The sequence below is a fragment of the Canis lupus genome, chromosome 8 (assembly GCF_048164855.1).
Source record: "Canis lupus baileyi chromosome 8, mCanLup2.hap1, whole genome shotgun sequence".
NCBI classification, from domain to species: Eukaryota; Metazoa; Chordata; class Mammalia; order Carnivora; family Canidae; genus Canis; species Canis lupus.
This window is the reverse complement of record NC_132845.1, coordinates 44,201,212-44,219,794: the sequence shown is the minus strand read 5'-3', so window position 1 is coordinate 44,219,794 and position 18,583 is coordinate 44,201,212. Positions and strand designations below refer to the sequence as shown.

Sequence of the window (18,583 nt, the reverse complement as noted above, 5' to 3'; positions counted from 1 at the left end):
GTGGTGCACATGACTGAAAGGGATCAATGGCTGCAAATGATCCAAGTTGTTTGTGGGCAGTGGCTACTGAAGGAAGCACTTTGGACTTTCCTCTGCCTATCGCTGTTCTTGCTTGGCATTTCTGACTTTTTAATTCTGCTTTCTCATTTGCCACAGCAGCTGGTCAAGGGATAAGATATTATTATTCCTGTTGGCTGATTGAGAAGTAAAGGGAGGTCAGACGGGGTGGGGACGATCCACCCAACGGCATCCGTGGGGGTCAGGGTTACACCTGGGTTTCTCTGCGGACATGCTGCTGTTACTCTGAGAGCCCAGGCGAGTATGCTATCCTCTCTGCACCTGCATTCCCCCTCTGCAACCTGACCAGTCTTTCCTCCGGGGGTGTTGTGAGCATTGACCTGAGAAAATATACATAAATCTCCCAGGATAGCCTTAGCACCCACTGAGTTCTCAGCAAATACGAGCAGCCACTATTACGGGTTGTTGTCATGAGGGTAGGTCCTCTGAGATGTTTCCTCTCCTCCCTCTGGCTTGTCGTTACTCTGACAGCCTCGCTCTGAATCCCTCCTGGACCCTGTCCCCGGGTCAGAACGCCCGTGTCCTTGTGTATGCCCATCTCCCGTGAGATGGGCTTTCAGGCCCTGGGAGGACTGTGCACTTCAGGCTGGGGCAGGATGCCAGGCTCGCAAACCCACATGCAGGCAGTAATTTGCACAAGTGCTCCTTGGTGTGCTCATTTCCAGCCTGTCCCCAGAAGGGCGCTCAGCCTGCAAAGCCAGCAGAGAGCTATTTACAGCTCTGGGCAAGGAGAGGGGAAGCAGACTCTGTTCCCATAGAGGAACAGCCCTCCTGAGGTGGCTTGCTCTTTTGGCTGCTTGTAAGAGGCTATATGGCCAACCTTGTCCCCAGAGGAGTTATGAGGTCCTAAAAGCTTTTGCTGAAAGGCCAGCGATCTGCCCCAGGGGTTGTCTGGTTCCTTCAGGGAACTTGTGCTCAAAGGCAGATGGGGGAAAGTGTCCCTAGGCTCCCGCCAGGAGAGCTGCCAATGGCTTCTAAAGATCCAGCTGGAGGAGGGCATACAGTAGGCCTGTCAAAACCATGGACAGCTCTAGCCACTCCACTACCACTCTAGGTAGGAGATGGACAAGCTGTGGGGGAGGGTTTGGGTAGGGGGAGACATCTGGTTCACTGGCCCATTTTTTAAATAAAGTTTTATTAGAACACACACCTGCCCATTCATTACATTGTCTCTAGCTGCCATCCTGGTACAGCTGAATAGTGATTGTTAACTGTACGGTCCCCAAACTCTCAAGTATTTACTATCTGCCCCTTTACAGAAGAAATTTGCCAAGCCTTACTCTAGGTGATATCCCCATCATCCCATCTTTTATCAGGCTTCTCTGACCCACCTATAGTTGCTCTCCACCCAGCTTCCAGAAGGATCTTTCTCCAGTGCTAATCAAATCAGGGCATCTGCTTGCTTAAAAACCCTTCCGTGGTTCCCTACTTGTCTCTGCGTCAAGTCTGCTCACTCTCATGGGCCACCTGGATGTCCATGATCTGGTTCTCCTGCAGCTGCTCCTCTCTTCACTCACCGACCCTGTGCTCCACCAGAGGCCTCCCTCCCCCAACCCCTGAACAGTAGTTGTACAGGGGGAAAACTGTGTTAATTTTTCAATGGAATATTATGCATTATCTGCATACAATACAAACTTTCGGGTTATGTGATTCTAGTCCTGTTCACTATCTTTGAGCTCTTTTTTCCAGTCCTTTGTAAGTTGCAGGAAACTGATAAGACAAGCAAATTCAGTCTTGTCCAATCATTTCCCCCCTCCATTTACAATTCATTTCAGCATTCATTTCCTCCATACATAATTGTACTTTAGTTGACTTTGCCTTCAAACTGGTTCTAACATCTGTCCAGTTCCCTCATTGAGTGAACTTAATACAATCTTTTTTTTTTTTAAGATTTTATTTATTTGACAGAGAGAGCAAGAGAGCACAAGTAGGGGGAGTGATGGGCAGGTGATGGAGAAGCAGGCTTCCCTTGGAGCAAGGAGCCCAATAATGGAGCTTGGTCCCAGGACCCTGGGATCATGACCTGAGCTGAAGGCAGATACTTAACTGACTGAGCCACCCAGGTGCCCCAGCATAATACAATCTTAAACAAGTGTCTGTTTTTGTGTCTGCATAGAAGTCATGATTTTACCTTTATCTCTGAAGATTTTCTTTTAACAGTTTTCTGTGAAGTCTCTGAGCTTCTATTCATGTTCTCTTTGTCAAGAACATTTTTCCTGCCTTTTCCTCCCACAATTTCTTCCCCAGCATCCCTAGGGTTTCTCTGAGTTCCAACCTCTATGTACCCCCAACCTCCCCAGGACGCATCTCGCTGAACAGCAGTTGTTCTGGTCTGTCTCCCCACAGCTAGCCTAGAAGATCCTCTGGTGTAGCAGTTGGGTCTCTATCTCTGCCTTATCCATACACATACTCCCCTAGTACTCTACAGGACACATGGAAACTGTGCAACAAGCAGACACATTAACGAATGAACAAATGTCAGGCAATTAGACTGCTTACCTAGACAGAAGCCACTAAGGATGAGGCCATATATAAGTGCCAATGTCTGGCATCTGCTGAATACCTAATAAATATTTGTTGAATAAATGAAAGCATACCACTCACCTTCTGGTTCTTGGCCTACTTTTAAGTAATCTCCCATTTTTCTACTCTGGAAGAACAAACCCAGCAGGTTCAGAATGCCCCCCTCCCACGCCATGCTTTCCTGTGTCACCACCACAACACTTCAACCCCTCTGGGTCCTGCTCCCCTTGAGAGAATGAATGGCAATCTCCACTTTGCATCATGGTCATTTTGCGACCTTGAGCAAGGCACTGCCCCACTGGGCCTCTGTTTTCCCATGGGTCAAGCCCTCAGCTTAGACATTCCAAGAGACAAAATGCGTAAGGCAAAAATCAGAATGACTAATAATGCCCAGATGATGTTCCAGCCCAGACACCATTTACACTGTAACAAATCCTGCCAATGTAACTCAGTGGCAAAGCTAAGCCGGGGGGCCTAGCTGAGTTGTGAGGGTGATAGAGATAGATGTGCTAGGACAAGGTTTCTAAACTTGAATGTGACCATGAGTCTTAAGTCTCACTCCTCCTCCCCACCCTATCCCCCCCAACCTGGGATATTGTTAAAATAAAGATTTGCATTCTGTAGGCCAGTGTAGCTAGGCCTACAGTCTGGATTTCTTTCTTTCTTTCTTTCTTTCTTTCTTTCTTTCTTTCTTTCTTTCTTTCTTTCTCTCTCTCTCTCTCTTTCTTTCTTTTGATTTCTTTATTTTAGAGGGAGGGGAAGGGGCAGAGGGAGAGAGAGTATCTCAAGCAGATTCCCTGCTGTGTATGGAGCTGACTTGGGGCTCCATCCCATGACCCTGAGGTCATGACCTGAGCCAAAACCAAGAGTCAGTTGCCTAATCGACTGAGCCACCCAGGTGCCCCCAACAGTCTGCATTTCTCCAGATGCTGACATGTGTATCCAGATGCTGAGATGCTGCTGGGCGCTGTACCACATTTCCAGAAGCAAGGTGCTAGGACACAATGGGTCCCAGCTTTGAAGAATTCTCAATGTGGCTAAGGAACAGATTTCCTGCATGCTGCCAATAGTTCAAGGCAATAAATGTGAGGACCGAAATGGGAGGTGTTGGTGGTTAAGCCCATAGACCTCTGAGAAAGGATGGGTTGGCAAGGTGGGGGATTCTGGTTTCCATGTTCTCAAAGAACATGGAAACCAGGTTGGGAGCATTCTGCTAGGCCAGTGACTCTACTGAATCATAAAGTCTCATGGTGGGGTCCACCAATCTGTGTGTTAACAAGCCCTCTAGGGGCCTCTTATGGTCAAGCATGAGAGCTGCTGTGCTAGGTGGAGAAAAAGGGTAGAAAGCTCTACTTTAAGGTATAGTGGTCTACTTTTAAGAACAGTGTTTTGTTTTTCCATAGTAGAATTTCAGGCGTATGTCTGGGCTTTATAAATTGGATTCATCTATTCATCCATTCATTAACACATTCATCCAACCAACAAAATGGTTGTGTCCATCCATCCAACAAGTATGTCCTGAATGTCCACTGTGAACTCTCTTAGGCACAAGAAATATGACTGAAATTGCAGATATACACATCTGTCTTAGCTTCTAAATAGTGATTCTCAACTAGACAGTTTGTTGCTATGGGACATTTGGCAATGTCTGGAGACATTTTAGGTTGTCCCAACATGGGGGGGGGGTTATGCTACTGGCATTTAGTGGGGTAGGGGCCAGGGATCATGCTAAACATCCTATCATACACAGGATAGCCCCTCAAAGTTAATAGTGGAGGTTGAGAAACTTTGTCCTAGACCGTGAGCCCCTTGTAGGCAGTAACTGTGTTGTAGTCATCTTAATATCCCAAGGTCGCAGGACTGCCTGACCCATAGAAGCTGAGCAAATGTTTACATGTAGGAGGAAATGGCAACACAAACATATATTTATGTATATAAAGAGCTCTTAAAACTCAACCATAAGGGGAGCCTCGGTGGCTCAGTCAGTTAAGCATCTGACTCTTGATTTTGGCACTGGGCATGTCCTCAGGTTGTGGGATCGAGCCCCACAGAGGGCTCTGCACTGAAGACAGAGTCTGCTTGAGATTCTCTCCTTCTCCCTCTGCCCCCACTTGCATGCTCTAAATAAATAAATTAATTAATTAATTAAAAATAAATAAATAAATAAATAAATAAATAAATAAAATATTTTTTAGAAAAACCTCAACCACAAAAAGACAACCCAACTAAAAAATGAGCAAGGGACTTTAAATAGACGTTTCTCCAACGAAAATAGACAAACAGCCAAAAAGCATATGAGAAGATGCTCAACATCCTTAGTCACTAGGGAACTACAAATCAAAACCACAATGAGATACCACTTCACACCTACTGGAATGGCGGTAATAGTAATAAGAATGATAAGTGGGAAATAACAAATGTTGGTAGAGATGTGGAAAAATTGGAACCCTCGCACGTTGCTAGTGGGAATGTAAAATGGTGTCGTTTGGCAGTTCTACAAAAGGTTAAAGAATTACCAGATGACTGATCCTATGATCAAGTGGTTCACTCCTGGGTATATAGCCAAAAGAACTAAAACCAAAATTGTCTTTAAACCAAAACTTGTACATATATGTTCATAGCAGCAGAGAAGACCAGGTGTTGGAACACAGTTTTGGTTGATCCTCTAAGGATAACCCAAGAAGGGGGTCCTACTACTGCCCCTCCTCCCACTACTTTCCTTTTTTTTTTTTTTTTTTTTTTTTTTTGCTTTCCATTATTATCCTGTCTTCCAAGGTGGGGAAATGAGATGCTGAGAGGTATAGTGGTCACAGTGTGAAGCCATCATGCTGGTAGGAGCCCAATTCAGCTGTCATCACTTTGACCCCAGAGCCCACTGGAATTCTAAGGAGCTCTCCAAGGCCAGGGCAGAAGTTCAGCCTGGGGCGGGGAAGCCTCAGATTCATGTCTCAAGGCTCCCGAACTCTCAGCAAGTGCAGAGGCCTGAGTTTCAGCCGCTGGAATTGCTGGCGTGAGCACTTCCCAAGTGTGTGGTCCTCAGACCTCGCTTGTGCCCAGCATGCTGACACTGGGGACAGTGACAGGGCTCCTCCTGTGGGCTGGAGTCCCTCAGCCATACCTCTTGGCAGAGTGACCTGGAGGAAGTCTGTCAACCTCTGTGTGCTGTGCTTTGCTCAATTTTAATGCATGGGAAGCTGGTTAGAGGATTCTTTTCTTTTTCTTCCCCCATGAATATATATATATATGCCCCTTTCATGTCCCTTGCTTGCCTGACTAATCATTCTCATATGCATTCACATATATTTTTTTATACTATAGATATTAATTCTGCAACTTTATTGTTTTCACTAAATATCTTGGAGAACTTTCCAGGTGAGGAATATACATTGCCCTCATTTTTCTACAGTGACCACTCATTTCCCTGTGTGAATACACGGTAATGTAGCCCCTCCCTCTGTTGGTGTTGCAAAGTCCTGCAGCAGACATTCCTGTGTTCGCTGGCCTGCACGCATGAGTGCGGACTGCTATAGGAGAGTCCTAGAAGTGGGAGGGTAGTTGGAATTCTAGAAGAGACTCACAGATGACCTTCTAAAGAAGGCTCCGTAACCAGGTTATTTCTGAAACTGTTGCTGGCATGACTATTTCCTTGACCTCTAGCAGGGAAGGGGGTAGTCCCTTTAGGCAAGCCATTTAACTCTGTGAGTCTTAGTCTGCTCAGCTGTAAAATGGGGAGGCCCAGAGCAATGCACACGGAGGTGCTCTGGAGGTGGCCAAGTCCTGTTTGATGTGAAGGACAGAGATTGTGGTTAAGGCTGAGAGGCTCGGCGGCTGGACATCCCCTACCCCCCATTATGCAGAAGGCAGAACAAGGAGCTGGAGGAAGGGGAAGGATGCTGTGTTATGTCAAGACACATCAAGGATGTGTCTTAGGCCAGCAGTTCTCAGTGGGGTGTGTGTGTGTATGTGATTCTCCGCCCCTCCCCCCCGAATGTCTGCCAGTGCTTGGAGACAGTTTAGTTGGCATAGCTGGAGAGGCTTGTACTGGCATCTAGTAGGGAGAGGGTCAAGAATGTAGCTAAACACCCTCAGTGCACAAGACAGCCCCCGAGACAGAGAATTATTCTGACGCCAGGGTCAATACTGCTAAGAATAAGACGGCCCATTCTGCAGCTCTCAACTGATGCCCACCCCTCAACAAATCCCATTCAAAGATGAGGGAGGGGGACCTTCGAGAGGGAGTAACCTGCCCAAGGATCCCCAGCCAGCAGGAGGCAGGAGTCAACTCAAGGCTCCATCTGACTTTATGGTCTGCGGTCCTAAAAGCACAAAGGTTTTATGACTTTGCACTTGAAATCAGAACCATTGCTTCTACCCGTTTGTAGGAGAAGCTACGCACTTTATGAAGATTAACTCCTTTTATGGGATGAGGTTAATAATCTCCTCAAGAGCACACACCGAGTTGAAGATTTGGGCTCTAGACCCAGATAAGAGGGCTCCAGGGACCGATCTCTTAACCCTTATGCACTCCACTTCCCCCTCATGCTCTGAACTTTCACCTCAGCTCCTTGGACTTGGTTCCCTGTTCTAAATTGAAGCATGACAGCCAACCCTTCAGCTGGAGGCAGGGGGGAGCCCCCTCCTCAAGACCCAGCCATCTGCAGGGACCCGGTCACTGCTGCCCAGCTGGGTGGCTCTGGAGAGCCTGCTGCTGGTTTCAGCTCTGGTCCCATTCAGTGCCTCAGGAACAGAAATCATACCCTGAGCCGAGACAGGAGGGAAGGGGCCTGTCCAAAGTTCCTGGAACAAACCCAGATATACAACTGAGGCTCCTGCAGTGGTCTCAGGCACCAGTATATTGCAACCCATCTTGTTTTTCATCCTGGGTCAATTTGGTTTTTGGCAAGCGTCAGTTTGGTGGTGGGCTCAGTAAAAAGCTCCCATGGGGTGAGTGGTTAAGTGCAGACCCCCAGGAATGGATTCTTCAAGGTGGCCTGTGTGGGGTGGGGGTGAGGGTAGGGTCCCCTCAGTGCCAGCTCTGCCCCTTCCTGGCTGCGTGGCATTCTCAGAGCCTCTGCACCTCCTCTGACAAGTGGAGAGGTCAGTACCGTCAGTCCCAGTTGTAAACGTGAGGACTGGAGCTTCCGTTCCAGACGCCAGCACCCCACAATCCCTGGAGAGACTGTGACCAGCTTTGCCACCCACTGGGCTAGATGACCTTGAGCAAGTATCTTCCCCTTTTTGTGCCTCTGTTTGCTCAACTGTTAAATGAAGGGGCAGGATCTTTAATCTAGAAGCCCTTTGAGGTTTGGAGACACCAGACTTAACCTCTCCCTGGGGCTGACCTCTTTGGTCATCCCGGACACACATTTCTCCATACCCCATGTCCTGAGTACAGCTCTAAAGAGCAAGGCAAAGCTCCTTGTCTTTCTCTTTCCTGTCCTCCACCCTCGCCGGTTTCTGACCACCCCCCTCAAGTCACCAACATCCTGACCCTTAGCCCAGCAAAGCCAGCAGTATCTCCAGCCTGATGGATGGTTCCTGCAGCATCTACCTCCTCTGGCCAAGTGCCCAGGGATTCCACTGAGCAGTGCCCACTGGAGCTGAGGGGAAGGGGGCAACCCCAGGGAGCAAGCTGGACCCTCTCTGTGTTCTGACACTCTCTTCTCCAGAGGAGAACATCTTGAACACCAGCCCTTTGTGTGGGGTGTGGGGGTGAGGGTGGGGTCCCCAGTGGTCCTGCTGCCTCAGAGGCCATCTTGCTGTCAGAGTTCAGAGGGTACTAGAAGGGTCCTTAGGCCCAGGATCCTGGCTTTAAGGGCTTCATTCTTAAACCTCCTCTGGTCTCATCTCTGGCCAGGGTGGGAGAGGGAAGGTGGGATGGGATTAGGTGGGGCAGTGAGGTGTGGGAGTATAGGCGGGGAAGGATGAGATTAGGGAGAGGCCAGCAGAGTGGGTGTAGGGTGTTAGTGAGAGGCTGTTGGCTTGAATGGGTTAGAGACATGGAGTGAGGTGGGCTACTTGGTCCAGATGGGCAGCCAGGCCCTTGTCCTATTGCTGAGTATGAAAGCCCCTGACCTTACATCTGTTGGAGGAAGAGGGTACCTCCCCAAAATGCTTTAATGTGGTGGTGTCTGAGGCAACCATACCTCTGTAAGGGATGGAAGGGGGTCTTGGGCAGGGTGGGGGAGGGAGTCATTCATATCTGAAGGCAAATCCCAGAGTCCAGTTGCTGAGGTGAGGTATGCAGGGAGATCCCTACTGGGTTTGAGGGTGACTTGCCAGAGTCTCTGCCTTGAGATTTTCCTGTGGTAAGGACGGGCGTATCTCCCAGGACAGCTGGGGGCTTTCATTTTCCATGGGAGGGAGGATACTGCTATCTACGAGCTGAGAAGACCCTCATCCTGGCGAAGCAGGGGTGGGAGAAGAGACCCAAACTTAGTTTCTGAGGGAGGCGGAAGGCGCATCTCCGAAGAGATGGGGTGGGGGGGCCTAAATCCGTGTGGAGGCTGGACTCCACTCTGGGAGGGTGCATTCCATTCCAGGGGCAAAACGGGGAGAGGAATCCTAGCTCTAGAGCCTGGGGCCAGGAGGAAAAAAAAAGCCCATTTTTGGTGGGAAAGGAAGCTGTTTTGCTCTCTGGGAGGTGAGAGACCCTCTCGTTTTGGGGGAGGGGGCCCGCGTCTCGGGAAGAGAGGGCCCCGATTCTGGGGGAAGACGCCCCGGTTCTGCTCCCTGGGGGCACGGCCGCAGGACTGCATCTCGCGTGGACGGCCCGCCCCACGCGCCCCGGCGCCGGGCCCTTACCTGCAGGCCGGGGCTCCGATCCGCGGGCTCCGGCGGGTCTGCGGGCTCCGATCCGCGGGCTCCGGTCCGCGGGCTCCGACCTGCGGCTCCTGCGCTCCGAGCTCCGGCGCGTCCAGCCTCTGCCCCGCTTCCCCCAGCGACTCGCGGGGCTTCCTGGCTCCCCGAGCCTCGCCGGCCAATCGGCGCTGCCGGCCCCGGCCCTCGCTCGCGCCGCAGCCAATGAGCGCGCCCGCCACGGGCCACCGCCCCCGGGGGGAGGGGGAGGGGGAAGGGGGAGGGGGAGGGCAGGGCGGGAGCAGAGTCCGGCCTCCGGGGGCGGAGGAGCCGGGGGCCCGGAGGAGGGAGCGCGAGGGCCGGGAGCCGGGGCTGGCGCCGCGGAGGGGGCCGAGGACCCCCGTCAGGCGGGAGGGGAGCCCGTCTGAGCGGGGGCGGAGGGCGCGTCCCTAAAAGGTTGGTTTCACCTAGACCTTAATTACCTCCTGCCCCCTTTCCCGGGTCCCGGGGGCTCCGGGTGTGCGTAGCTGCCCCACGTGCGCCCCGCGCCCTGGCTCTGGAACCCTAGATCCGGAGTCAGAGTCCGTGTATGATGATGCCCTGCCCCTCTCCGCCCCCCGGGGTGGGCGTTCATGGCTCTCGCCCTCAGCCCTCCCAGCTGCCATTCATTTAACACCTCCTGGCCCACCAGCTCTGCAAGAGAAATAGCTTGTGCACGCTGGAGGCAATGCAAAGAGCACTGGACTAGGAGTCCATGGTTCTGTGTGCATCATCTACGGCGGGTCACCCCACCTACCGATCCTCACTTTCCTTAACAGCAAATAAAGACAATAGTCATAGTACCTCCTTCGTGGGGTAAGTGAGATTGTAGGTGTGATGGAGGTGATTTTATAAAACTTAAAATGTGGTGTGAAAGCTAGTTAATACTAAAGGGTGAATGTGTGATAACCTCGTAGCTTTCTAAAGGTATTTGGAAAGAGGACACCTTCACTCAGTGGTAGTCAGAGACGCAGAAACTGCCCATCAGAATATGAGATCACCCAGAGCTCACAATGAATGGAAATTCCAGACCCTCAAAGGCCACGAAAGAACACAGTTTGCTTTTCCTTATTCATCTTGATCAGTAATTATTTCTTTAGTCTGCTGGTATCTTGCAGAAACCTGATACCCTCCTTGCTGCTTTCCAGGAATCCAGGCTGCCCTATCTCTGGTTGGGCAAGGACTGTGGTGCTAGAAATTAAGGAATTCAGACAAATAATGAACAAGCAAATAAGCAAAATTTTAAGAATAGTAAAAACAAAAAACAAAAAACAAAACCCTTACCTGCCCTCTAGTGTGACCTATGACCATAGGGACCAAAAGGAAACAATAATCATTCAAAGGAACAGATAGAAAAAGTGATCGATCCAAGATTCTGCTGAAATTAAGAGAGCTTTCCCAATCTTTGTGGTATGTTTATCCTGCCATCTTGCTTGCAGAGCTTTATGAAGCCTGGATTATAAATCTAGTAATTTTTTTCTTGGCCTAAGTCATACAGAGAAATGCTCTTTACTGCCTCAAACCCACCCAAAGACATGAAATGGTCAATAAATATAGGAGGGAATAAAGTTTGTCAAAGAAAGGCATGTTAAAGAGATGGAAAGAGTTCATCTACCAAAATTGCCTAATTTTTATAATCATAACTACAATTATTTGTGGGGGCTTCATGGACGTGGACAATTTCATGAATTGCTGAGAGGAGTACAAATGATCAAAGCCTTCCTGGAGAGAAACTAGGTATTCCTATTAAAAACATTTTCCAGAACAATGAATGGTGCAAAGGTTTAGTGATTAAGTTGGTTTAGTGTCATTTTGTTTATTGTATCAAAGAACTGGAAACAAATGTACAACCACAGAGACTCTAAAGGGACATCTGTTGCATGAACAGAATGCCTCTAGTAAAACATAAGTATTGAGTATTGAATGGTATGAAAATGTCATCTCAAAATATTAAGTGAACAAAGATATTCACCAAAAAAGTTTATTTGGTATCATTCTGTATTTGTTAAATCTATGTAGATAGACCTAGATAGATCAGTGCTGTCCGACAGAACCTTGTCTGATGGCAGAAATGTTCTGTGTCTGTGCCATCCAATATGGTAGCCACTAGCCATACCTAGGCATTGAAGACTTCACGTGTGCTAGTCAACTGAGAAACTGAAACTTAAATTTTATCTGAGTTTTGTTTCAGGTCAAATAGTCATATATAGCTAGGGGCTATCACTTTGAAGGCACCAATACAGATAGATAGTGAGAGGGAGAGAGACAGATTAAAAAAAAGATGCTCACTAGTATAGTTAGAACTGTATATTACAATTATAGATGATTATAGTTTTACTTTATTTATATATCACCAAGTTCTGATTATTCTATAACAAATATATATTGCTCCTATAGTAAGCAAAAAAAATATTTAAAATGAAAAACAAAAAAGCAAAAGCTTAACCACATGCAGCCTACCATGTGTTTTATATGTCCTGCAAGCTATGGTAGAAAGTGGGTTTTATATTTTAAATGGTAGGAAAAAATAAAAATAAGTGATATTTTCTTTCACATGAAAATAACAATGAAATTCAAATTTCGCTGTGCATAAATAAAGTTTTATTAGCACACAGTGATATCACCCCCTCACTTGTGCATTGTCTATGGCTGTCTTTGTGCTATAATGGCAGAGCTGAGTAGTTGTAGCAGAGACCACACAGCTTGCAAAGGCAAAATATATACCACAAGGCCCCTTTTAGAAAAGGTTTGCCAAGGCCTGGTCCAAGACCATCAGGGGGAACAAACATGCACAGCACCCACTGGGAGTTAGGCCCTGGTACTGGGCATTCAAGAGTAGCTACATTGCTTCTGGTTAAGGAAGGGTGAGAGAGGGATATTAGCAGTCAGGTGCTTTGCAAGCTGATTCTCAAGTAGCTTCATTGTGACACTTGTGAAGAAAACTGTCAGCATGCTGGCAAGGCCTTTCTCACATTAGCTCCCCTTGCATTTTCCACAGTCCCAGTTCTCCTACGGGGCTGCTTGGGCCTGCAGGTGTCTTGCAGGGGATGCTGACAATGTTTTCCAGGGGCTGGCTTTGGCCCAGGATGGAGCTCCTTCCAGAAAAGCATTTCTGAGAAGGGAAATGAGGGCAATGGAATGTGAAGCTCTCAGGGTGCCAGCAGTCTGAGCAGGAAAGGCCCTTAGAGATGGGCCACCCATTGTACAGAGGAGGCAATGGAGGCCCAGAGATGGGGATGAACTTGCCCAGAACCAGACTAGAATGTGTGCGCCTTATTTCTTAGGTCCATGCTTTCCACACTCCTAGCTCACAAAATAGTACATGGATATCATGGAGGGCTTTTGGGACTGGCTGGGGACTTGGTAGTGAATTGGATCCAATGATGACATTGGATGAGTCATTTATTCCCTTTCAGTCTGTATTCTCATTTTTGAACTGAACAATTAAAGTGTCCAGCACAATATCCACATGTAAAAGAATGAAGTTGGGCCCTTACCTCACACTGTACACAAAAATTAACTCATAATCAATCAAAGACCTATATTTTTATATATAAGACCTAAAACCATAAAACTCTCAGAAGGAAACACAGAGATCTGTAAATCTTCATGACTTAGGATTTGGCAATGGCTTCTTAAATAGGACACCAAAGCATAAGAAAAAAAAAAAAAGAAAAAACCGATAAATTGGAATTAATCAAACCAAAAGCTTTTGTGCATCAAAGGACATCATCAAGAGAGTGAGAAGACAATCCATAGAATGGGAGAAAACATTTGCAGATCACATATCAGAAAAGAGTCTAGGATCCAGAATACATAAAGAACTCTTACAACTGAACAACCAAAAAGACAGACAACCCAATTCAAAAATGAGCAAAGGACTTGAATGGATATTTCTGTAAGGAAGACATACAGATGGCCAACCAGCACATAAAAAGATGCTCATCGTCATCGGTCATTAGGAACATGTCAATCAAAACCACCCCGAGATACCACCTCACACTCCCTGGCATGGTGGTAATAACAAAATGGAAAATAGTGAGTATTGGCAAGGATGTGGAGAAATTGGAACCCTCACACACTGCCAGTGAGAATATACAAATCAGCCACTGTGGAAAAGTCTGGCGGTTCCTCAAAAAGTTAAACATAAGTCACCATATGACCCAGCAATGCCACTCCTAGGTAGATATCCAAAAAAAGTTGAAACCAGCTGTTTAAACAAAAACTTGTATATGAATGTTCATAGCTGCACTACTTACAGTGGCCCAGAAGTGGAAACAAGCCAAGTGTCCACCAGCTGATGAATGGACGGAGAAATTGCGGAAGGTCTGGACGGTGGAGTATTATTCAGTCATACAAGGGAATGGAGTACCGGTACATGACATGTAGATGAACCCTGAAAACAAAAGACCATATGCTGTATGGATCCAGGATGAAATGTCCAGTATAGGTAAATCCAGAGACAGAAAGTGGATTAGTGGCTGGGGGTGGAAGATAGGGAGGAATGGTAGTAGAAATGGGGTTTCCATTTGGGTTGATGACAGTGTTCTGGAACTAGACAGAGGTGATGGCTGCACAACATGGTAAATGTACTTAACACCACTGAACTGTTTACTGTAAAGTGGTAAATGCTGGGGCGCCTGAGTGGCTCAGTCGGTTGAGCATCCGACTTGATTTCAGCTTGGGTCATGATCTCCGGGTCGTGGGATTGAGCCCCCCTGTTGGGCTCTGCGCTCAGTGGGGAGTTTGCTTATCTCTTCTCTCTTTCTCTTTTTTTCTCTGCCCGTCCCCCCTGCTCACTCTCACTCTCAAATAAATAAATAAATCTTAAAAAAATAATGAATTGGTAAATGCTGTGTTACATGTATTTTACTAGAACAAGAAAAACATATCTAGCAGAGTAGGTCACCGTTTGGGGCAAATGACAGAAGTTCAGCTCCGCGCCTGGTGGATGTGCACACATTGGGCAGCTGTTGTTATTACCAGCTTCCCCAAGTGACCCGCCCAATTGTGTGAGGTTGCCCAGAGCTTTCTCATTCACTCATTCAGTAATTTGTCTGTTCATTCAGTCAGCCAGTCAACAAAGACACAGTTAGCATCTACTCTGTGCCAGGTGCTAAGCTGTACTAGGGTTGGGGATTTGAGGTCCCTCCTCCATGGGGCTTCCATCTTCCATAGGCCTGAGAGAGAGGATAAGAAAGGCAAACATGAACTAAGGAAACAAATTTCTGACAATAAGTGCTTTGGGGGGAATGAAAAGTAGGATAATGTGCCCAGAGTCGGAGCAAGTACAACAGCCATGATGACCAGGGGGTCGCCTGGAAGGATGTGACATCTGCATGGAGGCTAGAACGCTAAGAGAGAGGCAGGGTGGATTTCCCATGCTTTTGTCCCTTGTGCTGGGCTCCTCGAAGACCCAGGGGCTGCCTCTGGCTCTCCTTACCTGCACGACCCCCGTAAGGTGAGTGTGCCATCCCCAGCTACTACCTCTGATATGTCACGGATGTGTCACAGCTTTGTTCCACTTCCACTGTCATTGTGATGACTGGGTCCCTCAGAGCTGCCAGCCCCCAAGAAACACAATAGTGCAGTTCTCCTTCTAGCTCGGGACACACTGAAAGGACAGGGGAACTGTGTCATTGCCCAGCTCCATTCTCATGCCTGAGGGGCTTCCCAGGTGCAGTAAATGCATGGGCAACCCTCAACAACAGTTATCCTGCTCAAAATGTGGCTAGTGCTGAGGTGAAGAAGCCTCTTGTTAAATAACACGTATGTAGTTTCAACAATACGGAAGGAGCTTAATACGTTCTAGGTCCTTTCCTCCTGGGGCTGGAGATGCACTTGTATTCACCCCAATTCTTCTTGCCCATACATGTGAAGACACTGCAGATGGAGGCGTGTGGCTCCCTGACTCATCTCCACTGCTGGGGAACACAGCTAAGCATTTATGTCTTATCTGAGATCTCTGAGGACTTTGTTGGCATGTCTGAGACCTATGGCATTTCTGAGATCTCTGAGGACAGTACTTGGCATGCAGCAGGTGCTCTATGAATACTGATCCATATCATTGTGTGAAAAGGACAGTATCAAGCAGGATGCTGAGGGAGAGTGCTGACTCCTCTCATCTCTCCCTGGGGGAGCTCTTGGCCTCCGGGAGCTGTCCATCAACTCCCTGCTGAAATCTCATCAAACAGATCAAACTCTTCCCCCAGGGCCAGCAAATCCCGAAGTTCTTACTCCACTCTCTCCCTCTCCTCCCTACAGACAACAGAAGACAAAAACCAGGACACAGAGCGGTAGAGCAGTTGTATCTTTAAACTCTGGAGATCTAGCTGTGACAATGAGGAATTTTAGACGATGAGGATGATGATAATAATGCCTGCATGACTGGGTTCGCCTGCGTGTCAAATGGGAGAACCATCTGTAGAGCATGTGGCAGACTGGATGGCTTGCAGGAGGTCCTCCACAAATACTGGTGATTATCATGACCATTCTCATAATCATCACTCATATTTTGGGTTCCTCCAGAAACATACCCTGAGACAAGATCCTGAGGGTTTTATCTGGGAAGGGACCCAGGAGACACCAATAGGGGTAGGGTAGTGAGCCAGGATGGGAAAGGTAGGCAATAATGTGATCACAGCGGTCAACCAGGGTGGCATCCTGCTGGGAGTGCTGGGAATTGGCCCAGGGTATCAACTCCCCAGCACTTCCAGCTTGTCCCTTTTGAGCTGGACAGGCAGAGATGGCCATAGAGAGCCCACATCAGGCTGAGTCTCAGGCAGTAACAGACTGAAGGCAAGTGAGTGTGCAAAGACATAGAGAATGCTGGGCAGAGCATTGGCAGTGGCTGGGCCCCCCACCCTCTCTACCATCAATGGCTAAGGTATTTTTCTTACTTTTTTTTTCCTATCAAATGACTTTAGAGCAGTTTTAGGTTCATGGCAAAATTGAGGGAAAGGTAGAGAGATTTCCCATGCACCCCTGTCCCCATACATGCACGGCCTCCCCCACCAGACGGGGACATTTGTTAGGACTTATGAACCTGCATGGCCACACCAATGCCCAAAGTCCAGAGTTTCCATCAGGGTTCACTCCTGTGCATTCACAGGTTCATGCCGTGTGTCTGTCATTACAGCATCCCACAGGCTAACACCCTCTGTGCTCTGCCTGCCAGCGCTCTCTCTCCCTCGCCCCCGGAATCCACTGTCTTTTTACTGCCTCCATAGTTCTGCCTTTTCCAAGAATGTCACATAATTGGAATCATACAGTAGGTAGCTTTTTCAGATTGGCTTTTTCATTAAGCGATATGCATTTAAGTCTCCTCTGTGGCTTGTCACGGGTTGGTAACTCTTTTTTTTTTTAAGCACGGAGTAATATTCCATGGATAGACCACAGTTTGTTTATCCCTTCATCTAAAGAAGGACATTTCGCTGGCTTCCAAGTTTTGGCAATTAAGAATAGAGTTGCTATGGGGCTCGTGGCTGGCTCAGTCGGTAGAGCATATGACTCTTGATCTTGGGGTTGTGAGTTCAAGCCACACATCAGGCATAGAGATTACTTAAATAAAATCTTTATTTTTGGGATCCCTGGGTGGCGCAGCGGTTTAGCGCCTGCCTTTGGCCCAGGGCGCGATCCTGGAGACCCGGGATCGAATCCCACATCGGGCTCCCGGTGCATGGAGCCTGTTTCTCCCTCTGCCTGTGTCTCTGCCTCTCTCGCTCTCTCTGTGTGACTATCATAAATAAATAAAAATTAAAAAAAATAAAATCTTTATTTTAAAGATATATTTATTCATTCATTTATTTATTTATGAATGAATGAATGAATGAATGAATGAATGACACGAGAGAGGAGCAGAAACACAGGCAGAGGTAGAAGCAGGCTTCCCGCGGGGAACCTGTTGTGGGACTTGACCTCGGGACTATGGGATCACGACCTGATCCAAAGTCAGATGCTCAACTGCTGAGCCACCCAGGCGTCCCTAAAAATAAAATCTTAAAAAAAAAAAAAGAAAAAGAATAGAGCTGCTATAAACACCTGTGTGCAGGGTTTTGCATGGATGCCAGCTTTCAACCTCCTTGGGTCAATACCAAGGAGTGTCATTGGTTGGTCATATGGCAGGAGTATGTGTAGTCCTGTAAGAAACCACCAGACTGTTCCAAAGTGGCTGTACCATTTTGTGTTCCCACCAGCAAAGAATGAGAGATCTTGTTGCTCTACATTCAGAACTGGGTGCTGTCAGTGTTCCAGACTTTTTTTGGATTTCTTCCTCCTTCTGTCCCATCCTCATCTTTGGTCACTGCTGAGGTTTTAAAATGCCATTCTCTAGGCTCCCATAGTCTGTGCTCACCATTTCCATAGCACTTACGTATTCATAAATTCCGTCATTCCATCACGAATTCACAAGCTGATTCCAGTCCTCATTTGCTCATGTGTGTACTTGCCCATTTATTCTCCCACTCTCACCAAAACTGCTGACCAGCTACTTACTGTGTGTCAGGCAGGCTGTTAAAGGATCTCTTTCAGGGCCATCTCCTCTGGCCAGTAAGCTCCACAGGGACAGGCCCTTGGCCTTACTCATCACCCCACGCCAGGTGCCAGGCATAGTGCCCAGCACAGAGCAGGGCTCAGTATATGTTTAACTGAACTGACAACATATTAGAGGAAATGGCCTCCTTTATTTTTCTTTCTTTCCAAACTGAACGCCCCAGAAAGATCTGGACTTGGTGGGAACTAGACAGTTGCTTGACTGATATTTAAAAGACCTTTCCCATGGAAAAAGGTCTTCCTGAAAATGAATCCCAGGCTCCCTGGGAGTTGGCGGGCGTGAAGGGCGTGCAAATGCTCCTTCTCCTGCTGAATCCAGAGGCAATAGATGGAAGAGCTTTGCCAGAAGGTACCAGACCTCACACTGGCTCCAGGGAGCAGCTCCTGAGCTGGATTCTCCAGGGTTCCAGCCCCAGACCTACCACTGCTCTGTAGCTGTGTGACTTAGGGCCTGTCACGGACACTCTGACCTAAGTTCTTTAAAGGCGGCTGGCAGCTTCTTCTTGCTGGTTTGCTCAGAGGACTGAATGTGACAGCTTGTGCACATAGCTTGGGAAATCAATCCTGGCTCCACGGAAGGCCCCTTGATGGGGAC

General features: G+C 47.9%; 2 protein-coding genes across 3 annotated transcripts in view; both read right to left on the bottom strand.

The window, feature by feature from the left end:
• ABAT (4-aminobutyrate aminotransferase) overlaps positions 1-9,565 on the bottom strand; it is an 82,480-nt gene extending 72,915 nt beyond the window's left edge. The window contains exon 1 of the mRNA XM_072835739.1: positions 9,406-9,565. The gene's annotated coding sequence lies outside the window, so the exon portion shown is untranslated. The remainder of the gene's footprint in view (positions 1-9,405) is intronic.
• Positions 9,566-10,463: 898 nt separating this feature from the next.
• Positions 10,464-18,583, bottom strand: part of METTL22 (methyltransferase 22, Kin17 lysine) — a 39,009-nt gene continuing 30,889 nt past the window's right edge. The window contains exons 10-11 of one of the 2 annotated variants that reach the window (XR_012035460.1): positions 13,698-13,834; positions 10,464-10,629 (exon numbers count right to left, since the gene is read on the bottom strand). The gene's annotated coding sequence lies outside the window, so the exon portion shown is untranslated. The remainder of the gene's footprint in view (positions 10,630-13,697; positions 13,835-18,583) is intronic. The other variant, XR_012035459.1, reaches the window with a different exon arrangement.